Here is a 22,598-nt window from a genome sequence, read left to right on the forward strand (position 1 = left end):
ACGCGGCCCCACGCGGCCCCAGGCAGCCCTCACGGCGGCCATTCCCGGGGAGACAGACCTGTGTGTTTCTCAGCCCCACGCGGCACAGTAACTTCTTGGCTTTCAGTTTTACACATTACCGACAGCTCCGCCCAGGCAGGGTAAGAATCTGTCTTACCTGCCGGCCAACACGCACCCCTAAACACACAACAACACAACCTCCTAAAAAAAGTTACGTGGACATCGTCTGTGGACTCAGGACGGACAGAGGCCGTTCCCAGCTGCGTCACGTGGAGGTTAGGGTGCCTTTTCCTTTCTCACGCGGGCTGCTCCTGCTCCACCGTGGGGGAGGGACTGCAGCTCTCCCACCGCAAATGATGTAAAACTGGGTGATATATCTTAGGAAACCAGTTTCTGGACAGCAGGCAGTATGAAGCCGCATTTCCCGGCAGCAGTCAGTGCCCAAGGCAGCCCCAGGACAGCTGCTCCCCACGCTGGAGCCTGGGCTGGGCACAGTGTCCCACCACGCCGAGGGGGCCGCTGGGGGACGCACACCTGCAGGAGGGGCTGCTGGGGCAGCGAGTGTGTGGGCAGGAGGACCCCCAAGCCTCCCAGGACCCGCGGCCCCAGGGCTGAGAATACAGTGGAGACACCAGAGGCCACACAGCACCCGACACACTGCAGTCCAGCCCAGCCAAGAGGAAGGACCCCATCAACACACGACCAGGACCAGACGGCCACAGCTGAAGACCATGCTGAGAGGGCCTGCTCCAGAGCCTCCCGCCAGATCCAGACCAAGCCCGCGAAAGCTGGAGAAGGTCGAGTCCCACCCAGTTTAGGAGGCTTGAGAAAGGCCCTAGGCTCTCCGAAGAGCCCCTGACAAAATATCAAGACACAACCCCAAGTTCAAGGGACTCAGCCAGAAGCTGAACTGCCACTGGAGCAAAAAACAATGCTCTTCAGAGGATGATACCTAAATCCAGAGTTTCCACAATGGATAATTCACGAAACTCAGCGCATAATAAAAATCACAAGACCTAAAAAGAAACAATAAAATATGACCCATAAACAAGCAGAAAAACACAAAAAACAGAGAATAGAAAGCAACTTTGAGGAAGGCCTCAAAGTTATGGTGTTAGCAAAGACTTTAACACAACGATTGCAACTGTGTTCACGGAATGAACAGAAAACATGTTCAAACAGTTCAAGGAGGCCGAGCGCAGTTTGGGAGGCTGAGGCGGGAGGATCGCTTGAGCCCAGGAGTTTGAGACCATCCTAGGCAACATGGTCAAACTCCGTACAAGAAAATTAAAAAGTAGCCGGGTGTGCTGGCTCACGCCTATCTATGGTTCCGGCTACTCAGGAAGCTGAGGCAGAAGAGTCGCTGGAGCCCCAGAGATCAAGGCTGCAGTGAGCCAAGATCGCACCACTGCCTTCCAACCTGGGTGACAGAGCGAGACTCTGTCTCAAGAAAACCCCAAAAAACCATGAATAAAGTTAAAAAAATATGGTTTTAATGAGTAAAAGGAGAGAGAGAAATGAAGATTATATGAAACTACATAAAAGAGCTAAATGGAAACTCTGCAATAAAAAGTGTAATCACTGAAATGTGTTTGACTCAGTGACTGTGCTTCACTAGGTGGATGACAGATGAGTCAATGAATCTGAAAACCGATCAAAGAAGGACCAGATTGAAACAACGAGGGGGAAAGACAGAAGGAACTGGCTCCACGGTCCACAGCCGGGCACCCTCTGTTCCCCTGGTGAACGGCCCCGTCTGCAGCACTGCACACCTGGCTCTGGGGTTCACACGCTTCGTGGAAACGCCCGTTCCCCAGCCTCTGCCTGCCTCCATCTGGATGGCTGCACTGCAGCCCTGCTCGTCCTGGACCCCCCTCCCTCTTGTCCCCTGCACTCCCCAAAGTTCACCTCCTAGTTCTAAGGGAGCACCTTTTCCAGGAGCACCTCAGGCAGAACCACAAGGGAGGAGCACTGAGTAGCCCTTTGCTTGTCTAAGAACATCCCCATGACACATGTGCACCCACATCCCCAAGACACACAGGCAACCTCATCCCCAAGACACACAGGCACCCGCGTCCCCATGACACACAGGCACCCGCGTCCCCGTGACACACAGGCACCCGCGTCCCCGTGACACACGTGCACCCGCGTCCCCGTGACACACAGGCACCCGCGTCCCCGTGACACACGTGCACCCGCGTCCCCGTGACACACAGGCACCCGCGTCCCCGTGACACATGTGCACCCACGTCCCCAAGACACGTCCCCAAGACACACAGGCAACCATGTTCCTGTGACACATGCACCCACGTCCCCGTGACACGCGTGCAACATCCTCATAACATGTGCGCACCGATGTCCCCGTGACATACACAGACTGTCCCTGTGGCACAGGCGCACCCACGTCCCCATGACACAGGCACATCCATGTCCCGTGACACATGCACACTGCACCTCCACTGGAAGCCTGGCTGTGCGTGGCTGTGGGGCAGGGGTCATTCTCCTGACGGTCTTGGTAACGCCCCTCTACTGTCTTCTAGCCTCAGGGGTTGCTGAGAAATCTGATGTCCCCTGACTCGAGTGCCAGCATCTTCTAGGGAGACCCCGGGGCCGTGGCCGGATCCCAGCAGGATGGACGTGGTGTGGTCCCCTGGGGGCTCCATGGTCACCCTTCTGCATGTGGTTTCCTGATGGTGCCCTGCCCTCCACGCCCTCAGTTCTGTCCTCGGGAACTCCTGCTGTTAAGACCTTACACTTCCTGGGAATAACTTTGTCTTCTCATCTTTCCTCCTCTGCCTTTTTGGGAGATTTCCTGAACTTTATTTTGCAATCCTCTCATTGAATGGTTCATTTCTGCTATCACAAATTTAATGCTATCCACGAGTCCTGGTTTTCTGCAGCTGTTTTCGAGGGTCTCCTCTCTTATTACTGGCTTCTCTTCCTACCCCCTGTATTAGTTCATTTTCACGCTGCTGATAAAGACATACCTGAAACTGGGAACAAAAAGAGGTTTAATTGGACTTATGGTTCCACATGGCTGGAGAGGCTTCAGAATCACGGTGGGAGGCAAAAGGCACTTCTTACATGGTAGCGGCAAGAGAAAACGAGAGCCGGGTACAGTGGCTCACTCCTATAACGTCAGCACTTTGGGAGGCTGAGGCAGGTGGATCACCTGAGGTCAGGAGTTCATGACCAGCCTGACCAACATGGCAAAACCCTGTCTCTACTAAAAACACAAAAAGTAGCCAGGTGTGGTGGCGGTGCCTCCCAGCTACTCAGGAGGCGGAGGCAGGAGAATTACTTGAACCTGGGAACAGGGGTTGCAGTGAGCTGAGATTGCGCCATTGTACTCCAGCCTGGGTGACAGAGCAGAACTCCATCTCAAAAATAAAAAAAAAAAAGAGAGAGAGAAAATGAGGAAGAAGCAAAAGAGGAAACCTCTGATAAACCCATCAGATCTCATGAGACTTACTCACTATCACAAGAATAGCATGGGAAAAACTGGCCCCCATGATGTAATTACTTCCCCTGGGTCCCTCCCATAACATGTAGGAATTCTGGGAGATACAATTCGAGTTGAGATTTGGGTGGGGACACAGCCAAACCGTATCATTCCACCCCGGCCCCTCCAAATCTCACGTCCTCACATTTCAAAACCAATCATGCCTTCCCAACAGTCCCTCAAAGTCTCAACTGATTTCCGCATTAACCCAAAAGTCCACAGTCCAAAGTCTGATCTGAGACAAGGCAAGTCCCTTCCGCCTATGAGCCCGTAAAATCAAAAGCAAGTTAGTTACTTCCTAGATACAATGGGGGTACAGGTATTCAGAACATACAGCCGTTCTGGGCCGGGCGTGGTGGCTCATTCCTGTAATCCCAGCACTTTGGGAGGCCGAGGCGGGCGGATCACCTGAGGTCGGGAGTTCAATATCAGCCTGGCCAACATGGTGAAATCCCATCTCTACTAAAAATACAAAAACTAGCTGGGCATGGTTGCACGCGTCTATAATCCCAGCTACTCAGGAGGCTGAGGCAGGAGAATCACTCGAACCTGGGAGGCAGAGGTTGCAGTGAGCCGAGATTGCACCATTGCACTCCAGCCTGGGCAACAGAGCGAGACTCCATCTCAAAAAAAAAAAAAAAAGTTCCAAATGGGAGAAATTAGACAAAACAAAGGGATTACAGGGCCCATGCAAGTCTGAAATCCAGAAGGGCAGTCAAATTTTAAAGCTCCAAAATGATCTCCTTTGACTCCAGGTCTCACATCCAGGGCATGCTGATGCAAGAGGTGGGTTCCCATGGTCTTGGCCAGCTCTGCCCCTGTGGCTCTGCAGGGTACAGCCTCCCTCCCAGCTGCTTCACGGGTGGTGTTGAGTGTCTGCTGCTTTTCCAGGCACATGGTGCTGGCTGTCGGTGGATCTACCATTCTGGCATCTGGATGACAGTGGCCTGCTTCTCACAGTTCCACTAGGCAGTGCCCCAGTAGGGACTCTTGTGTGTGGGGGCTCCCACCCATTTCCTTTTTTTTTTTCCTTTTTTTTTTTTGAGACAGTGTCTTACTCTGTTGTCCAGGCTGGAGTGCAGTGGCGCGATCTCAGCCCACTGCAAGCTCCGCCTCCCGGGTTCACACCATTCTCCTGCCTCAGCGTCCCGAGTAGCTGGGACAACAGGCGCCTGCCACCACACCTGACTAAATTTTTTTGTATTTTTAGTAGAGACGGGGTTTCACCGTGTTAGCCAGGACGGTCTTGATCTCCTGACCTTGTGATCTGCCTGCCTCAGCCTCCCAAAGTGCTGGGATTACAGGTGTGAGCCACCGTGCCCGGCCCCCACCCATTTCCCTTCTGCACTCCCCTAGCAGAGGTGCTCCATGAGGGCCCCACCCTGCAGCAAACTTTTGCCTGGACATTTAGGCATTTCCAAACATCTTCTGAAATCTAGGCAGAGGTTCCCAAACCTCAATTCCTGACTTCTGTGGACCCACAGGCTCAACACCACGTGGAAGCTGCCAAGGCTTGGGACTTCCACCCTCTGAAGCCACAGCCCGAGCTCTATGTTAGCCCCTTTCAGCCACAGCTGGATTGTCTGGAACACGGGGCACCAAGTCCCTAGACTGCACACAGCACAGGGACCATGGGCCCAGCCCACAAAACCACTTTTTCCTCCTGAGCCTCCAGGCCTGTGATGGGAGGGGCTGCCATGAAGGTCTCTGACATGACCTGGAGACATGTTCCCATAGTCTTGGGGATGAACGATAGCTTCCTTGCTACTTATGCAAATTTCTGCAGCTGGCTTGAATTTCTCCCCAAAAAATTGGTTTTTCTTTTCTACTGTGTCAGGTTGCACATTTTCTGAATTTTTATGCTGTTTCCCTTTTTAAACATAATTCTTTTTTTGTTTTGTTTTTGAGACAGAGTCTTGCTCTGTCACCAGGCTGGAGTGCAGTGGCGTGATCTCGGCTCACTGCAACCTCTGCCTTCCTGGTTCAAGTGATTCTCTTGCCTCAGCCTCCCGAGTAGCTGGGATTACAGGTGCATGCCACCACGCCCAGCTAATTTTTGTATTTTTAGTAGAGATGTGGTTTCACCATATTAGTCAGGCTGGTCTTGAACTCCTGACCTCGTGATCCGCCCATCTCAGCCTCCCAAAGTGTGGGGATTACAGGCGCGAGCCATTGCGCCTGGTCCCAGAATGCTTTTAACGGCATCCAAGTCGCCTTTTGAATGCTTTGCTGCCTAGAAATTTCTTCCACCAGATACCCTAAATCATACCTCTCTCAAGGTCAAAGTTCCATAAATCTCTAGGACAGGTGCAAAATGCCAACAGTCTCTTTGCTAAAAGATAACAAGAGTCACCTCTGCTCCAGTTCTCAACAAGTTCCCCATCTCCATCTGAGACCATCTCAGCCTGGACCTTATTGTTCATATCACTATCAGCATTCTTGTCAAAGCTATTCAACAAGTCTCTAGGAGGTTCCAAACTTTCCCACATCTTCTTGTCTTCTGAGCCCTCCAAACTGTTCCAACCTCTGCCTGTTACCCAGTTCCAAGTCGCTTCCACATTTTTGGGTAACTTTTCAGCAATACCCCACTCTACTGGTACCAATTTACTGTATTAGCCCGTTTTCACACTGCTGATAAACACATACCTGAGACTGGGAACAAAAACAAGTTTAACTGGACTCACATTTCCACATGGCTGGGGAGGCCTCAGAATCACGGTGGAAAGTGAAAGGCACTTCTTACATAGCGGCGGCAGGAGAAAATGAGGAGGAACCAAAAGTGGAAACCCCGATAAAGCCATCAGATCTCGTGAGTCGTATTCACTACCATGAGAACAGCACGGGAAAGACCGGCCCCCAGGATTCCATTACTGCCCCCTGGGTCTCTCCCACAACAGGTGGGAATTCTGGGAGATACGGTTCAACTTGAGATGTGGGTGAGGACACAGCCAAAGCACATCACCCGCCTCGGGAGACCCTGTGGCTCGGCTTGGCTCATTTCCTGCAGGATCCCTGGCGCTGACCCCTCTCCTCTCCATGGCAGTGTGGGGACTGCTATGCGTATCTGAGAGTGAGGCACTAGTAATCTGCTTGGAAATGGGTTGGGGGCACCCCAGGAGTGGGTCCCCACTGTGAGTGACCTGAGGGGCCCTGGAAGATGCAGACCCGACCGCGTCTCCTCCTGGCTGGTCTGTCCAGGAAAAAGCCCTCCCAGCCGCACCTGCCAGCCACTGAGTTTGGGGACACAAGCAGGGAGCTGCAGACCCCATTCCTCTGCAGCCCTCCCCACCCTCAGCCCAGCTGCACCAGCAGCCAGAACACCCTGGCCCAGGGTCTCCGAGGGTCGGGGGCCGCAGGGTCTGGCAGCACCCCATGAAGGCTGCCCCAGGTCCCTGTTTCAGCCCTCCAGATGCCCGTACCCAGGGAACCTGGGCCTCTGTTCCTGAGCCCCTAAGTTTTTGCCTCTCCCTTTCTCTTTGCCCCTAAGGGGTTTTGCCTTTTTAATTCTTTTACTGTCACCTTAATTGGCCTCGGGGGAGATGGACCAGCAGGACCGAGATCCAGGGTCTTAGGGCTCCTCCCAGCAGGGCAGACCCAGCCACGCAGAGCCCACCGCCAGCTTCCAAGGGCTCCAGAAAGTGGTCGCTGCCCTTCTCAGAAGGCCCTCTCCACCATGCCCAGAACCGTGGATGCCCCAGCCTGGGCTCTTCACCAGGAAATGAAGGGGAAGACAGACCTGTGGGATAGGGGTGGGTCCTGGGGCGGGGCAGTCACACCCCCACACCATCTCTGCATAGACCCCGAAGGATGTGGAGTGTCCTCCAGGGCCGTACAAAGCACCACACACAGGGCGTGAGCGACAGGGACGTGTGTCCTCACTGTCCCAAGGCTGCAGCTCTGAGACTGGGTGGGGAGGGTGGGACCCACTCCCTGGATCTCCTCCCTGGGTCCTCACGGGTCCCCCCATGCGTGTCTGTGTCCTGATCTCCCCTTCTTGTGGCGACACCAGTCCTACTGGATTAGGGCCCAACCCAACGACCTCATTTTACCTCTGCAAAGACCCCATCTCCAAATACAGTGACGTGGGGCCTAGGGCTTCAACATGGAAATTTGGGGGGAAACAACTCAGCCCACAGCAGATTGCGGGTCCTTCCCCAACAGAGGCAGAGGCTCCCCACGCCAGCTCTCGGGGAAGGGTCAGGGTGCCCACGAGGCCTCTGCACACTATTCTCTCCGCCTCCATGAAAGAGGCGTGCCCATCTCCCAGATGAGAAAACTGAGCTCAGCCAGGATCAAAGCAGGTCTTGTCCCAGTCTCTTCACTCTACCACTCTCCATTTTTATTTGCTTTTTATTGCCTTGGCTACCTATAAAGGCAATTATGCATGTAATACAATATTTGGAAAACTACATTTGCAAATTCTGAAAAATCATGCAAAAAAAATCACTAAAAGCCGGCCAGGTGTGGTGGCTCACGCCTATAATCCCAGCACTTTGGGAGGCCGAGGCCGGAGGATCACCTGAAGTCGGGAGTTCGAGACCAGCCTGACCAACATGGAGAAACCCCATTTCTACTAAAAATACAAAATTAGCTGTGCGTGGTGGCACATGCCTGTAATCCCAGCTACTTGGGAGGCTGAGGCAGGAGAAATGCTTGAACCCGGGAGGCGGAGGTTGCAGTGAGCCAAGGTCGCACCATTGCACTCCAGCCTGGGCAACAGAACGAGAATCCATCTCAAAAAGAAAAAAAGAAAAACAAGAGTGAAACTCTGTCTCAAAAAAAAAAAAAAAAAAAAATCACTAAAAGCCACAGTCCCCTCCTGGCCAGGCCTGTCTCCTCCTTGCTCCCAGTGCCACCTCATCTGTCTCAGCCCCTGCCTATCCCCTCAGAGCTGTTGCCCCAGCCCTCCCAGGTGCTGGGGAGGGGACACAGTGCTGTCCCCCAGGCGAGCTGGGTGCTGGGAGGGGACACGTGCTGTCTCACAGGTGAGCCAGGTGCTGGGAGGGGACACAGTGCTGTCCCACAGGTGAGCCAGGTGCTGGGAGGGGACACAGTGCTGTCCCACAGGTGAGCGAGTGGCCATTCCCAAATTCCCAGGGCCTCTGCCAGTGGGTGTCCAAAGAGCCTGCTTGGGAGCCCCGCACATCCGCACATCCCACCCTTGGACCTCCTAACTGCGCTGGGGTCCGGCACAGTGGGCTCTGACCCACAGACGGCTGGGCCAGCACCCCTGGGGGAAGGCGGTGGGCACCCGGGGCCGGAGCAGGGGCCACAGCCCCAACCCCCGCTGCTTCCCCAACTGCTCCCTGGGGACCCCTGGACCACAGGACCAACGGGGGCAGGGTGGGCCCCCCACACAGGTCCTGGACTCCTTCGTGCTGGTGTCCGTGGCCCAAGGATTTTCAGAGCCGTGGACGGAGCCCAGGGCGGCCGTCGCAGGCCACTCACCCGTCCCCAGCCACTCACCCGTCCCCAGCATCCACAGTTTCTCAGGCTCTCAACAATAAACTTTTCATCTCATGGTTCAAGAAATGCCAGGCTCTGGGCCGAGAGGCAGAAGGTTCAGGCACAGCTCCCACTCTGTAAGGCAGCAAAAGCCACCATTTCTCTCTATTGTTGGTTTCCTCCCTGGATCTTCTGCTGAAAGCACATTTGTTTTTCTTACATCACATTGAAGTAGATCAAGTTCCTGATAAATGTTAGAGTTAGCCTGACTCAGCATGAGCCTGGCTTCTCCCGCCGGTCGGCACAGGGGTGGGTACCATGCACATGGTCTCCCTGCCCTGCCCACCATCTGCTGCCCTGGAACCCTTGGTGGGACCCGCTGCCCACAGACACCTTGCCCGTGCCCCAATGCCAGGCAGAGGCCTCTGTGCTCTGAAGAGTGAATAAAACGTGAAACTGGCAGGGCACGTTTACTGGCTCACGCCTGTAATCCCAGCCTTGTGGGAGGCGGAGGTGGGAGGATCACTTGAGCTCACGAGTTTGAGACCAGCCTGGGCAACATACTGAGACCCCATCCTATGAAAAAAAAATCGGCTGGGCGTTGTAACATGCACCTGTAGTCCCAGCTACTCAGGAGGCTGAGGTGGGAGGATCGCTTGAGCCCAGGAGGTCAAGGCTGCAGTGACCCAAGATTGGGCCACTGCATTCTAGCCTGGGTGACAGAGCAAGACCCTGTTTCCAAAAAAAAAAAAAAAAAAAAAAAGAAAAGAAGAAAAGAAAGAAAACAAAAGGAAAGAAAGAAAACGCAAGGAAAAAGGAAAAAAAAAAGAAAAAAGAAAAAGAAAAGTGAGGCCCCTGCACAGAACCAGGGTGGCCGGCAGCAAGTTATCCGGAGATGAGAGCCGGGGCCGAGTGCAGCCAGGGCGGGGTGAGCCTCGTGACACCCCCACCGCACAGGGAGGCCCTGACAGGAGGCCGCTCCACCTCTGTTTGCCTTGTCCCAAACGGCAGAGGCGACGGCTGCTCTTGGCCAACACTTCTGCCCCTGGCGTGCCCCATGGCCGTCTGGAGGGTGGACTTGGCTTCCTGCACCCACGCACCCCTCGACCCTCAGAGAGCAGCGGCATCAGTGGCGCTGATGGTGTTTGATCAGCAAATGAATAAAGGCAGCAGGTAGGTCCCCCACTACCACCTCCACTCCCACGGGCACTCCCAGCGGCTTCTAGAAATTTCCCTGGGCTCTCAGTACTCCCCCGGCCACAGCCTCAGTGGGCGGTAGACCCTCTCCCCAGCCCTCCTCTGGGGTGTCTGTGCCCCGACCCCCACCCCAGGCCGCTCCTCAGCCCCCACCCCTCCCTTCCAGGAGCGCAGCCCGGCCCCCCTCAGCGGGCTGGGGACGGCCTTGCAGGCTGCGGGACCCAACCGGGCAGCCCCAGCCAGGCTGTCAGGCTCCGAGAGAAGTGCGGAGCCATCACTGCCTCCCAGCGTCCCAGGGTCCTGTGACCGGGAAGGCCCCGCATCGGCTGCACCCGGAGTCGTGGAGGCCAGAGCGCTCGCCAGCAAACCCGCCGGTTCACAGACGCACCGGAGCGAGCCAGTCCCGGGCACCCCACGCCGCCGCCGCGTGTCCGGGCCGGTCTCTGGGCCCCTCTGCTGGTGGAACCCGGCAGCGCCTCCTCCGTCTCAGCCGCGTCGGTCCCAGGCGCCTGAAGTCCAAGCGCCTCCCCTACCCGCGCGCCCAGGCTGGGTCTCCGTTTCCCACCAGGCCAGCGCCGCAGGCAGAGCCCAGCCCGGCGGCCGCGGCGAACATGGGGAGGCCCCTCCACCTCTGACCGCCTGCCCTAAACACCGCAGAGGTGACTGCTCCCCCGCGAAGCCCACCCACCTGAGGTCCCGACCCCCAAGGGGCCGGCTGCCCCCAGCTCACCGCAGGTCCTTTCCTGGGGGCCTCTGTGCCGTGCAAAGGGCAGGTCTGGCCGCTCTCGGGCTCTGTCCTGCCAGCCCCACAACCCAGAACCCAGCGTCCCCGCCCCATCTCCCGGGATCCCTTGGCTAAGGGAGGGTGACTGGCGGCCCGCAGGCCCTTCAGAGGGTCCCTGACAGGGAAGGATGGAGACGCAGCTCCAGACCCCGGAGTGCGGCCCCCAGACACACCCACGGCCGTCCACCATCCAAGCATAAACCCCAACGCAGCGGCTCCTGGCCTGGTTCTGAAGCCGGCGTCACTGAAGCCCATGGGTGCACAAGCATTCAAGGTCCTGGATGCGCTAGCTGGACGCAAGGACACACGCAGGAGGCAGGAGGCAGGAGGAGCACAGCAAAGGGTCTGGGGGGAGGCCGGAGGGGGCTTTCCCCTTGGGCAGCATGGACACCCAGGCCCGGCAGCACACAAGTGCGGAGCCTTAAGCCTCCAGAGGTTTTCCAGCCTCACGCCTCCGGGGGTCTCCCCAGCCTCACGCCTCTGGGGATCTCCCACCCTCACACCTCCTGCGGTCTTCCAGCCTCACGCCTCCAAGGGTCTCCCTGGCCCAATCTCCTTGCTGTGTCTCCAGAAAGCTCTGAAGCCCAGCCCCTCCTCCTCACGTTCGACTGAGCTGCGTGGGTGTTTACTAAAACCTAACAGTGACTCTTCCTCTGGGTGTCTGGATGTGTCTCCTCCAACATTCGGCCGGCCCTGCACGTGCCCCAAAGCTCCCAAGGGGCTTTTAAGAGGGCTTTGCAGTGGGGCCGGCCGGGTGCGGTGGCTCACGCCTGTAATCCCAGCACTTTGGGAGGCCGATGTGGGAGGATCACGAGGTCAGGAGATCGAGACCATCCTGGCTAACACGGTGAAACCCCGTCTCTACTAAAAATATAAAAAATTAGCCGGGTGTGGTGGCGGGCACCTGTAGTCCCAGCTACTAGGGAGGCTGAGGCAGGTGAATGGTGTGAACCCGGGAGGTGGAGCTTGCAGTGAGCCGAGATCGCACCACTGCACTCCAGCCTCCAGCCTGGGCGATAGAGTGAGACTCCGTCTCAAAAAAAAAAAAAAAAAAAAAAAGAGGGCTTTGGGGGAGACAGCAGCCCCTGCTGCCCCCACACCTCCCCCGAGCTGCTCAGCAAGGCCCTCCAGGGACGTCCAGCACAGCTGAACCAGCCCCTCAGACCAATGGTAACCCCAAATCTGAGACTGGGGGCCTTTTATCTGCAGTCCCTTGAGTGGCCTGTGAGTTCCAAGGTCCTCTTTAAAAAGTCAGAGCCTCGAGCCAGTCGGAATGGACAGACCCACCGTGTACAGGGAAGCCAGGCCAGTGGGGGCACAGGCATAGCACCCGAGCGCAGCTTGTCTCTCACCATCAGGCTGGGTCAGCCCCTCTCCACAAGAGTCCGCAGGGCTGTTTTTGTCCCTGAGCTCAGGATGAACTTGTACAAGGCCCCGACAGCACTCACTTTGCTCATCAGCCCGGGAAGGGGGCAGTCAGCCTGTCCCTTCTGTGGGAGGGCGGCTGCTATAATTTAAAGTCTGCCCCTCTGAAACATGCTGGAACTCCATCACCATGCTGCGGCGTTTCAAGGTGGGGCCTTGGGACGTGCCTGGGGGTGAGGATCCTGCCCCACTGGAGGGATTAATCCATTCATGGATTCCTGGGTTATCACGGGAGTGGAACCGGTGGCTTTGTAAGAAGAGTGAGAGAGGCCTGAGGACTGAGGCCTGAGCCCGCATGCTGGGCCCTCACCAAGGCTGCCCCGAGCCGCCTCAGGACCCTTCGGAGTCCCACCAGCATGAATACCTTGTCATTCAGAGTCCCGCCAGCATGAACACCTCCTCGGATGCTCCCCTCACCCTTAGACTTAGCCTCCAGAGCTATAAGAAATAAATTTCTTTTCTTTATAAATTACCCAGTTTTAGATATTCTAAGTAACAGAAAACTGGCCCGGCGTGGTCGCTCACACCTCTGACCCCACCACTTTGGGAGGCCAAAGCAGGTGGATCGCTTGAGTCCAGGAGTTTGAGACCAGCCTGGGTAACATAGTGAGACCCTGTTTCTATGAAAAAAATAGGTTATCTATCCAGGCGTGGTGGCCTGCAGTGTGTAGGGAGGGAGCTGTGTCTACAAAGCCCTGGACCTAAAAATGGCCAACTGGAGACACGGGCTGATGTGACTGAGAACGGAAATGGCTGGCAAGGATTCAGTTCACATTCCCTCACTGCACACTTTCTGTAACTGGCCTCATTTTAGGATGAAAAAGCCTGTCTGGATCCCTCAGCATCTTTCTCGGAACGTGGTGCTGGGTCCCAAGCCCACACCAGGACAAGCGGGGCTCCCCGGCTCCCTGATGGGGCGACGCCACTCACCAGTTTTGCAGCTTCCACTTAAAATTAACAACTGCCGGCTGGGCGCAGTGGCTCACGCCCGTAATCCCAGCACTTTAGGAGGCTGAGGCGGACAGATCACAAGGTCAGGAGTTCGAGACCAGCCTGGCCAACATGGTGAAACCCTGTCTCTACTAAAAATACAAAAAATTAGCTGGGCGTGGTGGCAGGTGCCTGTAATCCCAGCTATTCGGGAGGCTGAGGCAGGAGAATGGCATGAACCTGGGAGGTGGAGGTTGCAGTGAGCCGAGACCGTGCCACTGCACTCCAGCTGGGAAACAGGAGCTAAACTCCGTCTCAAAAAACAAAAATAATTAACAACCAACAGCTGGGCATGGTGGATCATGCCTGTAATCCTAGCACTGTGGGAGCCTGAGGAGGGCAGATCACTTGAGGCCAGGAGTTCAAAACCAGCCTGGCCAACATGGTGAAACCCCATCTCTACTAAAAATACAAAAATTAGCCAGACGTGGTGGTGGGTGCCTGTAATCCTAGCTACCTGGGAGGGTGAGGCAGGAGAATCACTTGAACCCAGGAGGCAGAGGTTGCAGTGAGCTGAGATTGCACCACCACATTCCAGCCTGGGCGACAGAGTGAAACTGTGTCTCAAAAAAAAAAAAAAAAAAAAATTAACAACCAACTCTTTTAAGTGTCTTCATTTCTTCTGAAAGGTGCTAACTCAAGCCAAACTGTTGCCATGAGTCCTGTGACCACAGAACGTTGGGTTCTGAGAACCCCAGAGGCTCTTGTTCCCTGGCCCCATGATCCACACCCAGGGAGACGACACAGCTGGGCCCCCACCCACACGGGGCAGAGCTGCACAACAAGGGAGCCCCCTGGGGGCGGCCTGGCATGGAGGAGGTGACCCACGGGGGACGTGCCTGACTCACTGTGGAGGCCACACTGCTGAGGGCAGGGGGCAGGGCGAGGGCTGTGTCCTTTCCCGCAGAGCCTGGCAGACCCCCAGGGCCTGAGTGAGGTCCAGGGGTCTCAGGGGTCTGCAGGTGACTGTGCCTGGAGCCTCAGCTCCCGGCCTCAGTGCTTTACCACAGAGCCTGGCAGAACCCCCCCAGGGCCTGAGTGAGGTCCAGGGGTCTCAGGCGACTGCAGGTGACTGTGCCTGGAGCCCCAGCCCCCAGCCTCAGTGCAGATTTGGTCAATGGCTATGGCTGCCCTGTGCGCTGAGCAGGTGTCCAGGTGGGCATAGGCTGGCACCTCTAGGGCCCCTGGACCACTGCAGAACCTGTAGCAGATTCCGGCTGAGGCCCCGAGGCCGGCCCCCCCGGGTGGGGAGTCCCAGGCCTGGTTGTGAGATGGAGTAGATGATGCTGAAGGCAGCGCAGGCGTGGGAGCGGCATGCACGCTCAGAAAGGCTCATCTTCACCCCAAACCCAGCTGACCCCAGGATGCCCCCTTCCCAGAGAAGGAAACCAGCGAAGGCACAGCTGCCCCCGAGCCCTGGGCATGCGGCTTGCTCCGGAGATGGGCTCCGAGGCAGGATGGGTGGCAGCCCTGCTCCTTGGTTTCCTGGGAGACCCGGCACGGATGCGGCGGCCTCCCAGGGAGCCTCCACAGGAAGGCGGGACCAGCGGGACCAACAGGACGTGCAGGGGCCCCTCCCTTGAAGCTTCGCCCTCAAGTAGGACCCAAAGCTCCCTCAAATGACCCCGGAACAGGCCGACCTTGAAGGACCCCACAAGAAGCCAGGTTGCTGGTGGAGGCTCAGAGGTGGCCATGGCAGGCCGGCGGCGGCCGTCAGTCTCTCCATCGGTGCCATAGCACCACCCGCCCCGGGACCTGGAAAAGGAGAGGCAGGTGAAGGTGGGGGCGGGGGAAGTGGGGGGAAGGGAAGACGGGGAGAGGTTGGGGGGGAAGGGGAGGGGGAGAGGGTGGAGGGAGGGGAGAGGGCGGAGGGAGGGGGAGAGGGCGGAGGGAGGGGGAGAGGGTGGAGGGAGGGGGAGAGGGCGGAGGGGGGGAGAGGGTGGAGGGAGGGAAGGGGGGAGAGGGCGGAGGGAGGGGGAGAGGGTGGAGGGAGGGGAGGGGGGAGGGGGGAGAGGGCGGAGGGAGGGGGAGAGGGTGGAGGGAGGGGAGGGTGGAGGGGGGGAGAGGGCGGAGGGAGGGGAGAGGGCGGAGGGGGGGAGAGGGCGGAGGGAGGGGGAGAGGGCGGAGGGAGGGGAGAGGGGAGGGGGAGAGAGGGCGGGGGGGAGAGGGCGGAGGGAGGGGGAGAGGGCGGAGGGAGGGGGAGAGGGCGGAGGGAGGGGGAGAGGGCGGAGGGAGGGGGAGAGGCGGAGAGAGGGGAGGAGGGAGGGGGAGAGGGCGGAGGGAGGGGAGAGGGCGGAAGGAGGGGGAGAGGGCGGAGGGAGGGGGAGAGGGTGGAGGGAGGGGAGGGTGGAGGGAGGGGAGAGGGCGGAGGGAGGGGAGAGGGCGGAGGGAGGGGAGAGGGCGGAGGGAGGGGGAGAGGGCGGAGGGAGGGGAGGAGGGAGGGGGAGAGGGCGGAGGGAGGGGGAGAGGGCGGAGGGAGGGGGAGAGGGTGGAGGGAGGGGAGGGGGGAGGGGGGAGAGGGCGGAGGGAGGGGGAGAGGGCGGAGGGAGGGGGAGAGGGCGGAGGGAGGGGAGAGGGCGGAGGGAGGGGAGGGGGGAGGGGAGAGGGCGGAGGGAGGGGAGAGGGCAGGGGGAGGGGAGAGGGCGGAGGGAGGGAGAGAGGGCGGAGGGAGGGGAGAGGGCGGAGGGAGGGGAGGAGGGCGGAGGGAGGGGGAGAGGGCGGAGGGGGGGAGGGGGGAGGGGAGAGGGCGGAGGGAGGGGAGAGGGCGGAGGGAGGGGAGAGGGCGGAGGGAGGGGAGAGGGCGGAGGGAGGGGAGAGGGCGGAGGGAGGGGAGAGGGCGGAGGGAGGGGAGAGGGCGGAGGGAGGGGAGAGGGCGGAGGGAGGGGAGAGGGTGGAGGGAGGGGAGGGGGGAGGGAGGGGAGGGGGTGGAGGGAGGGGGAGAGGGTGGAGGGAGGGGGAGAGGGTGGAGGGAGGGGAGAGGGTGGAGGGAGGGGAGGGGGGAGGGGGGGAGGGGGGGAGGGAGAGGAGAGGGCGGAGGGAGGGGAGGGGGGAGGGGGGAGGGGGGAGGGGGGAGGGAGGGGAGAGGGCGGAGGGAGGGGAGGGGGCGGAGGGAGGGGAGGGGGCGGAGGGAGGGGAGGGGGAGGGGGGAGGGTGGAGGGAGGGGAGGGGGGAGGGGGGGAGGGGAGAGGGCGGAGGGAGGGGAGAGGGCGGAGGGAGGGGGAGAGGGCAGAGGGAGGGGAGGGGGGAGGGGGAGGGCGGAGGGAGGGGAGAGGGTGGAGGGAGGGGAGAAGGCAGGGGAGGGAGTGGGAGGGGATGGGGGAGGCAGAGGGCTTCCTGTCGCCTCGGCACACAATGGTGTTTTCTGCACACCGCAGTGAGTCACCCAAGACGGACTGGAAGCCGGGCCACCCTGCATTCTTGTCTGGACGCCAGGTCACGCTTCCTCTGCGGTTTTTCTGTGGTGTTTCCCTGAGGACTGGCAGGCCCTCCAGGTGGGCTTTGTGCCTGCCGCCAGCAGGCGTGGCCAGGAGGGCGGGAGGCAGCAAGAGAGTGGGTTGTGTGCCCCCCAGGTCTCCCTGGCACCCTGACGGGGGGCTCCCAGGCTCCCCCACCCCCACAGAGCCAGCCTTACTGCCCCCTTCTGAGAGCACCAACCTTGAGGGCCCTGCAGCCGCCGCCCCCAGGATGCTGCAAGGACTGGGGGCTGGAGGCCGGCCTGAGACCCGGAGCGAGTGGGCGGGCAACACTGGCTTCAGAGCCCCCAGAAGCTGTCGATCCCACGGGAGGCCTCCAAGGCCTGTTCCCTCCCCACCTCATATTGTCTGACACAGCAGCCACTGCTGAAAGCGCAGGACACATGATTAGAGACAGGGTCAATATCGCTGTGACAGCTTTTTATATCGACTGCCTGTGGAAATGGCAATATTTTGGGCATACTGGAGTTAAATAAAATATATTATTAAAATAAATTCCCTTGTTTCTCATTTTTTAAATGTGTCTACAAGAAAACTTAAAAGCCTCCTCATCATAAAGCTCCAGGTGCCCACCGGGGCCCTTCCAGGAGAAGCAAACAGCCCTGCGGCCACCACTCCCCAAACAGTGTCAGCGGGAACCAGAAACATTCCACATGGGACAGGGTGGATACCCCAGAGCCCCCCAGGAGCAGCCCCCAGAGGCACGAGGGCACAGCAGGATGAGCTGATGCTGGCAAGATGGCCACGCACAGCCGGGGCCCCTCGGGAGTTCAGGCCTCCTCAGTGAACAGCAGCCTTGACTCACACACTGTGTCCACCGGCTTCAAAGGGAATTCCATGTGTTTACCATCTCAGTGACCATTTTTATTTAATTTTTTTGAGAAAGGGTCTCACGGTTGCCCAGGCTAGAGTGCGGTGGGGCGATCACGGCTCAAGGCAGCCTCAATCTCCTGGGCTCAGACGATCCTCCCACCTCAGCCTCCTGAGTAGCTGGGACCACCGGAGTGCACGCTACACCCGGATAATTTTGGGGGGGTATTTTTTGTAGAGATGGGGTCTCACTATGTCTCCCAGACTGGTCTCAAACTCCTGAGCTCAGTAATCCTCCTGCCTCAACCTCCCTAAGTGCTGGGATTACAGGCGTGAGCCACCACACCCAGCCTCAGTAACTGTTTTATAACTTTGAGATATAATTCATATACCATAAAATTTACCCTCAAAGTTACAACTCGGTGTTTTTAGCATATTCACAGACATGAGTCACCATCACCACTATCCAACTCTACAACGTTTTTTTTTTGAGACGGAGTCTCACTCCGTCGCCCAGGCTGGAGTGCAGTGGTGCGATCTCAGTTCACTGCAAGCTCCGCCTCCCGGGTTCACACCATTCTCCTGCCTCAGCCTCCGGAGTAGCTGGCACTACAGGCGCCCGACACCACGCCCGGCTAATTTTTTGTATTTTTAGTAGAGACGGGGTTTCACCATGTTAGCCAGGATGGTCTCGATCTCCTGACCTTGTGATCTGCCCACATCAGCCTCTCAAAGTGTTGGGATTACAGGCGTGAACCACCACGCCCGGCCTAGTTTTTTTTTTTTTGTTTGTTTTTGTTTTTTTTTGAGACAGGGTCTTGCTCTGTCACCCAGGGTGGAGTGCAGTGGTGTGATCCCAGCTCACTGTAACCTCCGCCTCCTGGCTCAAGTGATTCTTGTGCCTAAGTCTCCTGAGTAGCTGGGACTACAGGTGCCCACTACCACATCCGGCTAAGTTTTGTATTTCTGGTAGAGACGGGGTCTTGCCATGTTTGGCCAGGCTGGTCTTGAACTCCCGACCTCAAGCGATCCACTTGCCTCAGCCCAGGACATTTTCATTGCCCCAAAGACAACCAACCACGTGCCCATCAACAGTTACTCCCTCCGCACCTCCTCAGCCCCTGGCCATTTTCTGTCTCTGTGAATTTTTCTATTTTGGGCATTTCCTATAAAAGAGATCACACAGGTTCTGGGTTTTTTTTTTTTTTTTTGAAACGGAGTCTCACTCTGTTGCCCAGGCTGGAGTGCAGTGGCGCGATCTCGGCTCACTGCAAGGCTCTGCCTCCCGGGTTCACACCATTCTCTTGCCTCAGCCCCCCTGAGTAGCTGGGACTACAGGTGCCCGCCACCACGCCCAGCTAATTTTTGTATTTTTAGTAGAGACGGGGTTTCACTGTGTGTTAGCCAGGATGGTCTTGATCTCCTGACCTCGTGATCCACCTGCCTCGGCCTCCCAAAGTGCTGGGACTATAGGCGTGAGCTGCCGCTCCCGGCCAAGGTTCTGTTCTCTTGTGGCTGACTGACCTCACCCGGCACGGTGTCTTCACAGCTCATCCCTGCAGCAGCGTGTGCTGGAACTGCCCTTCCGCGTCCGCGGCTGAGTCCTGCCACACTGTGTGCACGGAACACGGGCTGTTTGTCCAGCAGACATTCAGGCTGCACCCCTTTGTCTAGCTATTATAAACAGTGCTGCTGTGAACAGCTGTGTGCATGTTTGTGTGTGTGGAGTGTGTTTTCACTGATCTGGGGACACACATTCCTAGGACTGGAACTGCTGAGTCTCGTGGTGTTTCTATGTTTAGCTTTTTGAGAAACTACCAGACTGTTTCCACAGTGGACGTACCATTTTACTCTTGCATCTATAACGCACGAGGATTCTAATTTCTCCACAGCCTCACCAACGCCTGTTGCGGCCTGTCTTTTGTTTTTTTAAACTACCAATTTAACTTAAGGATTTAACTTAAGGATTGTTCCTTTCTTCAACAATTAACATGACCAATTTTAAACACAAAAAGTAACTTTCCAGGGATATTGTACAGGAGACAGAGAAGGAGCCAGCAGGTGTGACAGGTGTGGGGTTCCACACCGCCACTCCGGGGGGTGCTGGCGTGTTTGGCCACCGTGGGCTCCACGTAGGTCGCAGGGTTTGTTCGTATGTTTCTTTTTATGTTTTTGAGATGGAGTCTCGCTCTGTTGCCCAGGCTGAGAAGGAGTCTCACTTTGTCGCCCAAGCTGGAGTGCAGGGGGGGAATCTCGGCTCACTGCAAGCTTTGCCTCCAGCATTCAAGCGATTGTCCTGCCTCAGCCTCCCGAGTAGCTGGGATTACAGGTGCCCGCCACCATGCCCAGCTAATTTTTGTATTTTTAGTAGAGACGGGGTTTCATCATGTTGGCCAGGATGGTCTTGAACTCCTGACCTCAAGCAATCCACCCACCTCGGCCTCCCAAAATGCTGGGATTACAGGTGTGAGCCACTGCGCTGGGCCAGTCGCAGGTTTTTGTTTTTTTTTTCTGTTTTTGTTTTCTTGTTTTTTGAGATGGAGTCTCGCTCTGTCGCCCAGGCTGGAGTGCAGTGGGGCGATCTCAGCTGACTGCAACCTCCGCCTCCCGGGTTCAAACCATTTTCCTGCCTCAGCCTCCTGAGTGGCTGCGATTACAGGCAGGCACAGCTAATTTTTGTAATTTTAGTAGAGACAGGGTTTCTCCACGTTCGCCAAGCTGGTCTCGAACTCCTGACCTCAGGTGATCAGCCTGCCTCGGTCTCCTAAAGTGCTGGGATTACAGGCGGGAGCCACTGCTCCTGCCCAGGCTACGGTTTTTAAGGACACCTTCCCTGTTCACCGTGTTGGTTTTAGCCCCGAGGCAAGCTTCTCTGTGCACTGCCCACAACACACGGATGTACCACGGGACAGCTGCGAGGACGGGTCAGGTGGCCCCATGGGCTCTGGGGAACCCTTTCTGGGAGGTGCCAACAGCACATGTTGGGGTCACCATCACAGACGGGGCCGGGGCCAACAGGCCCCCATCAAGGGTGGGCTTTCCCAAGGACCCCAGTTCTGATGAATGGGTAGAATCTGATGAATGATAAACAGCATTTAAAAACCATGTTTTATAAAAATACTTAATGCCACGGGAAAGGTTTCACAGAGCAGCATAAAGTCGCGTTACCCTAAGGCGATCACGCTGCGCGGTGCAAGGTCCCTTCTCAAAACCCGGCAGACGCGCGTGTGAGGGCCTGGCTGCTCTGCCGATGGTGCCTCTGTGCTTTCTGTTTTGTATTTTCTGAATACTACACGATGTATACACCCTGGTTTGTATTCATGAAAAAAGAAAAAACCACGAATGATATTTTTGAAGGTTAAAACTAGGATGGGATCTTAGCTTTAGCACCTCCACACCTCACCCATGGTGACAGGGCCTCTGCCTGCCGCCGGCCACTGCCAGCCACCCCTGGGACCCACAGCCAGGGCTTCCGCTCTCTTCTGCAGGGCCAGAGGGCCAAGAATTCTGCAGTGCCCGGCCGGGTGGCCGCTCCACCAGGGGGAGGGCACTGCACGTCGCAGTCCTCAGCAGCCCAGGTTCCCAGAGCGAGGGACCCACAGGGACAAAGGGGCGGACTTGGGGCCCTCACGACCTATCTCCATGTCACACAGCCTCTGCCACCTTCCCATCAGGCCAGGCACCCCCAGGTCCCGCTCACATTCCACCGCAGCTTCTGCACAGCCAGGGAGGCACCGCCGGCAGCCCACCGCCTCACCTCCCAGGTCTCCACCAGAAACATCTGGCCGGCCCAGCTGATCCCCGGGCAGGCGCCCGGACCCTCGTGAGCCCAGCCGCTGCTTCCCAAAGGTCCTCTCCACCCAGGACCCTAACACGTGCCGGGCAACACGGCTCAGAGCCTCATCCTGCGCCACGCCAGGCGGCCACCCTCTGAGGATGGGGACGGGACACAGCCAGGTCACACCGAGGTGGCACCAGGCGGTTCCAGGACCTGGTTCTGCACTGCCCGTGACACAAGGATCAACACCCAGGGTCGGTCGACCGTCCCGCAGCCTAGCCTGGGGCTGTCGCGAGCTCGCAGGGGTGCTCATGGAGGCGCCCCGGGCAGGAGCCGCTCCCACCTGGAGCAGAAGGGAGCAGACCCTCCCTGAGCTGGGCTCGGGACTGATGACGGTGCGGCCGTCAGGAGGCCAGGAAGCCCCGACACCTCCCCGCTTCCCGACAGACGCGGCCAGAACACGCCCAACTCCACGGGAGGGTCTGACCAAGGGGACCCCACCTTAGGATCTCCTCGGCCTCCCTGCGGGCCTGAGAACAGGCGGAGGCGGCAACGGCAGGAGAGGGCGACCCTCGTGACGACCGAGCTCCCGGGCAAAGCTGGGGCCGCGTTGGGGGGTTTCATCCCCGGGGGAGGGGCGCCCACCAGACGCCGGGGGAGAAGTCAGGCGGGCGGTGGGAGACACACGGGTCTGGACTCGCACAGAGGACGCGGCCAGGGACTCACGCGGGCGCCGCAGGCACGGGGATGGCCAGCTTCCCACGGCTCGTCGTGAAAATGGGAAAGTTGGCGGGTGGCGAGCACAGCACACCCCGGCAGCGCCCAGGCTGCCAGGAAGCGAGCGCGCCCGCAGAGGCGCCAGGTGGGTCCGCCGGTGAGGCCGAACCTGACCATGGGTTCCGCGGCGCGGAGGCCCCTGCTGACCGCATCTGCACGGAGCGAACGGCGCGAGGGGCGGGAGGCGGCGTGGCCACACCCCACAGCCCACCGGTTCCTCGGAAAGTCGAACTCAGCGACCACGGGCTCCGGCAGTTCCTCTCCCGGGCAGAGACCACGGGGACCAGCAACGCGCGTCCGCACAAACACTCGCGCACAAACGACCCCAGCTGCGCTGCGCGTGGCGGCCGCGGAGGAGGAACGGCCCAGCGGAAGAGGAGGCGCGCGGCCACCACGCGGCGGAGCAGCTTCCGCCAT

General features: G+C 58.3%; 1 protein-coding gene across 23 annotated transcripts in view; it reads right to left on the reverse strand.

Annotated features, from left to right (window-relative positions):
* The window catches only part of EXD3 (exonuclease 3'-5' domain containing 3), a 119,565-nt gene that overhangs the window by 91,121 nt on the left and 5,846 nt on the right, over positions 1-22,598 (reverse strand). For 3 of the 23 annotated variants that reach the window (XM_054500294.2, XM_054500288.2, XM_054500279.2), the window contains exon 1: positions 22,131-22,272. The exons of 15 other annotated variants lie outside the window; for them this stretch is intronic. The gene's annotated coding sequence lies outside the window, so the exon portion shown is untranslated. Of the gene's footprint in view, positions 1-8,968; positions 9,667-14,983; positions 15,099-21,905; positions 22,376-22,598 lie in introns of those variants that run through there. 5 more of the 23 variants (XM_054500282.2, XM_054500284.2, XM_054500281.2 and 2 more) reach the window with 5 other exon arrangements.

Source organism: Pongo pygmaeus, chromosome 13 (assembly GCF_028885625.2).
Source record: "Pongo pygmaeus isolate AG05252 chromosome 13, NHGRI_mPonPyg2-v2.0_pri, whole genome shotgun sequence".
Taxonomy (NCBI): Eukaryota; Metazoa; Chordata; class Mammalia; order Primates; family Hominidae; genus Pongo; species Pongo pygmaeus.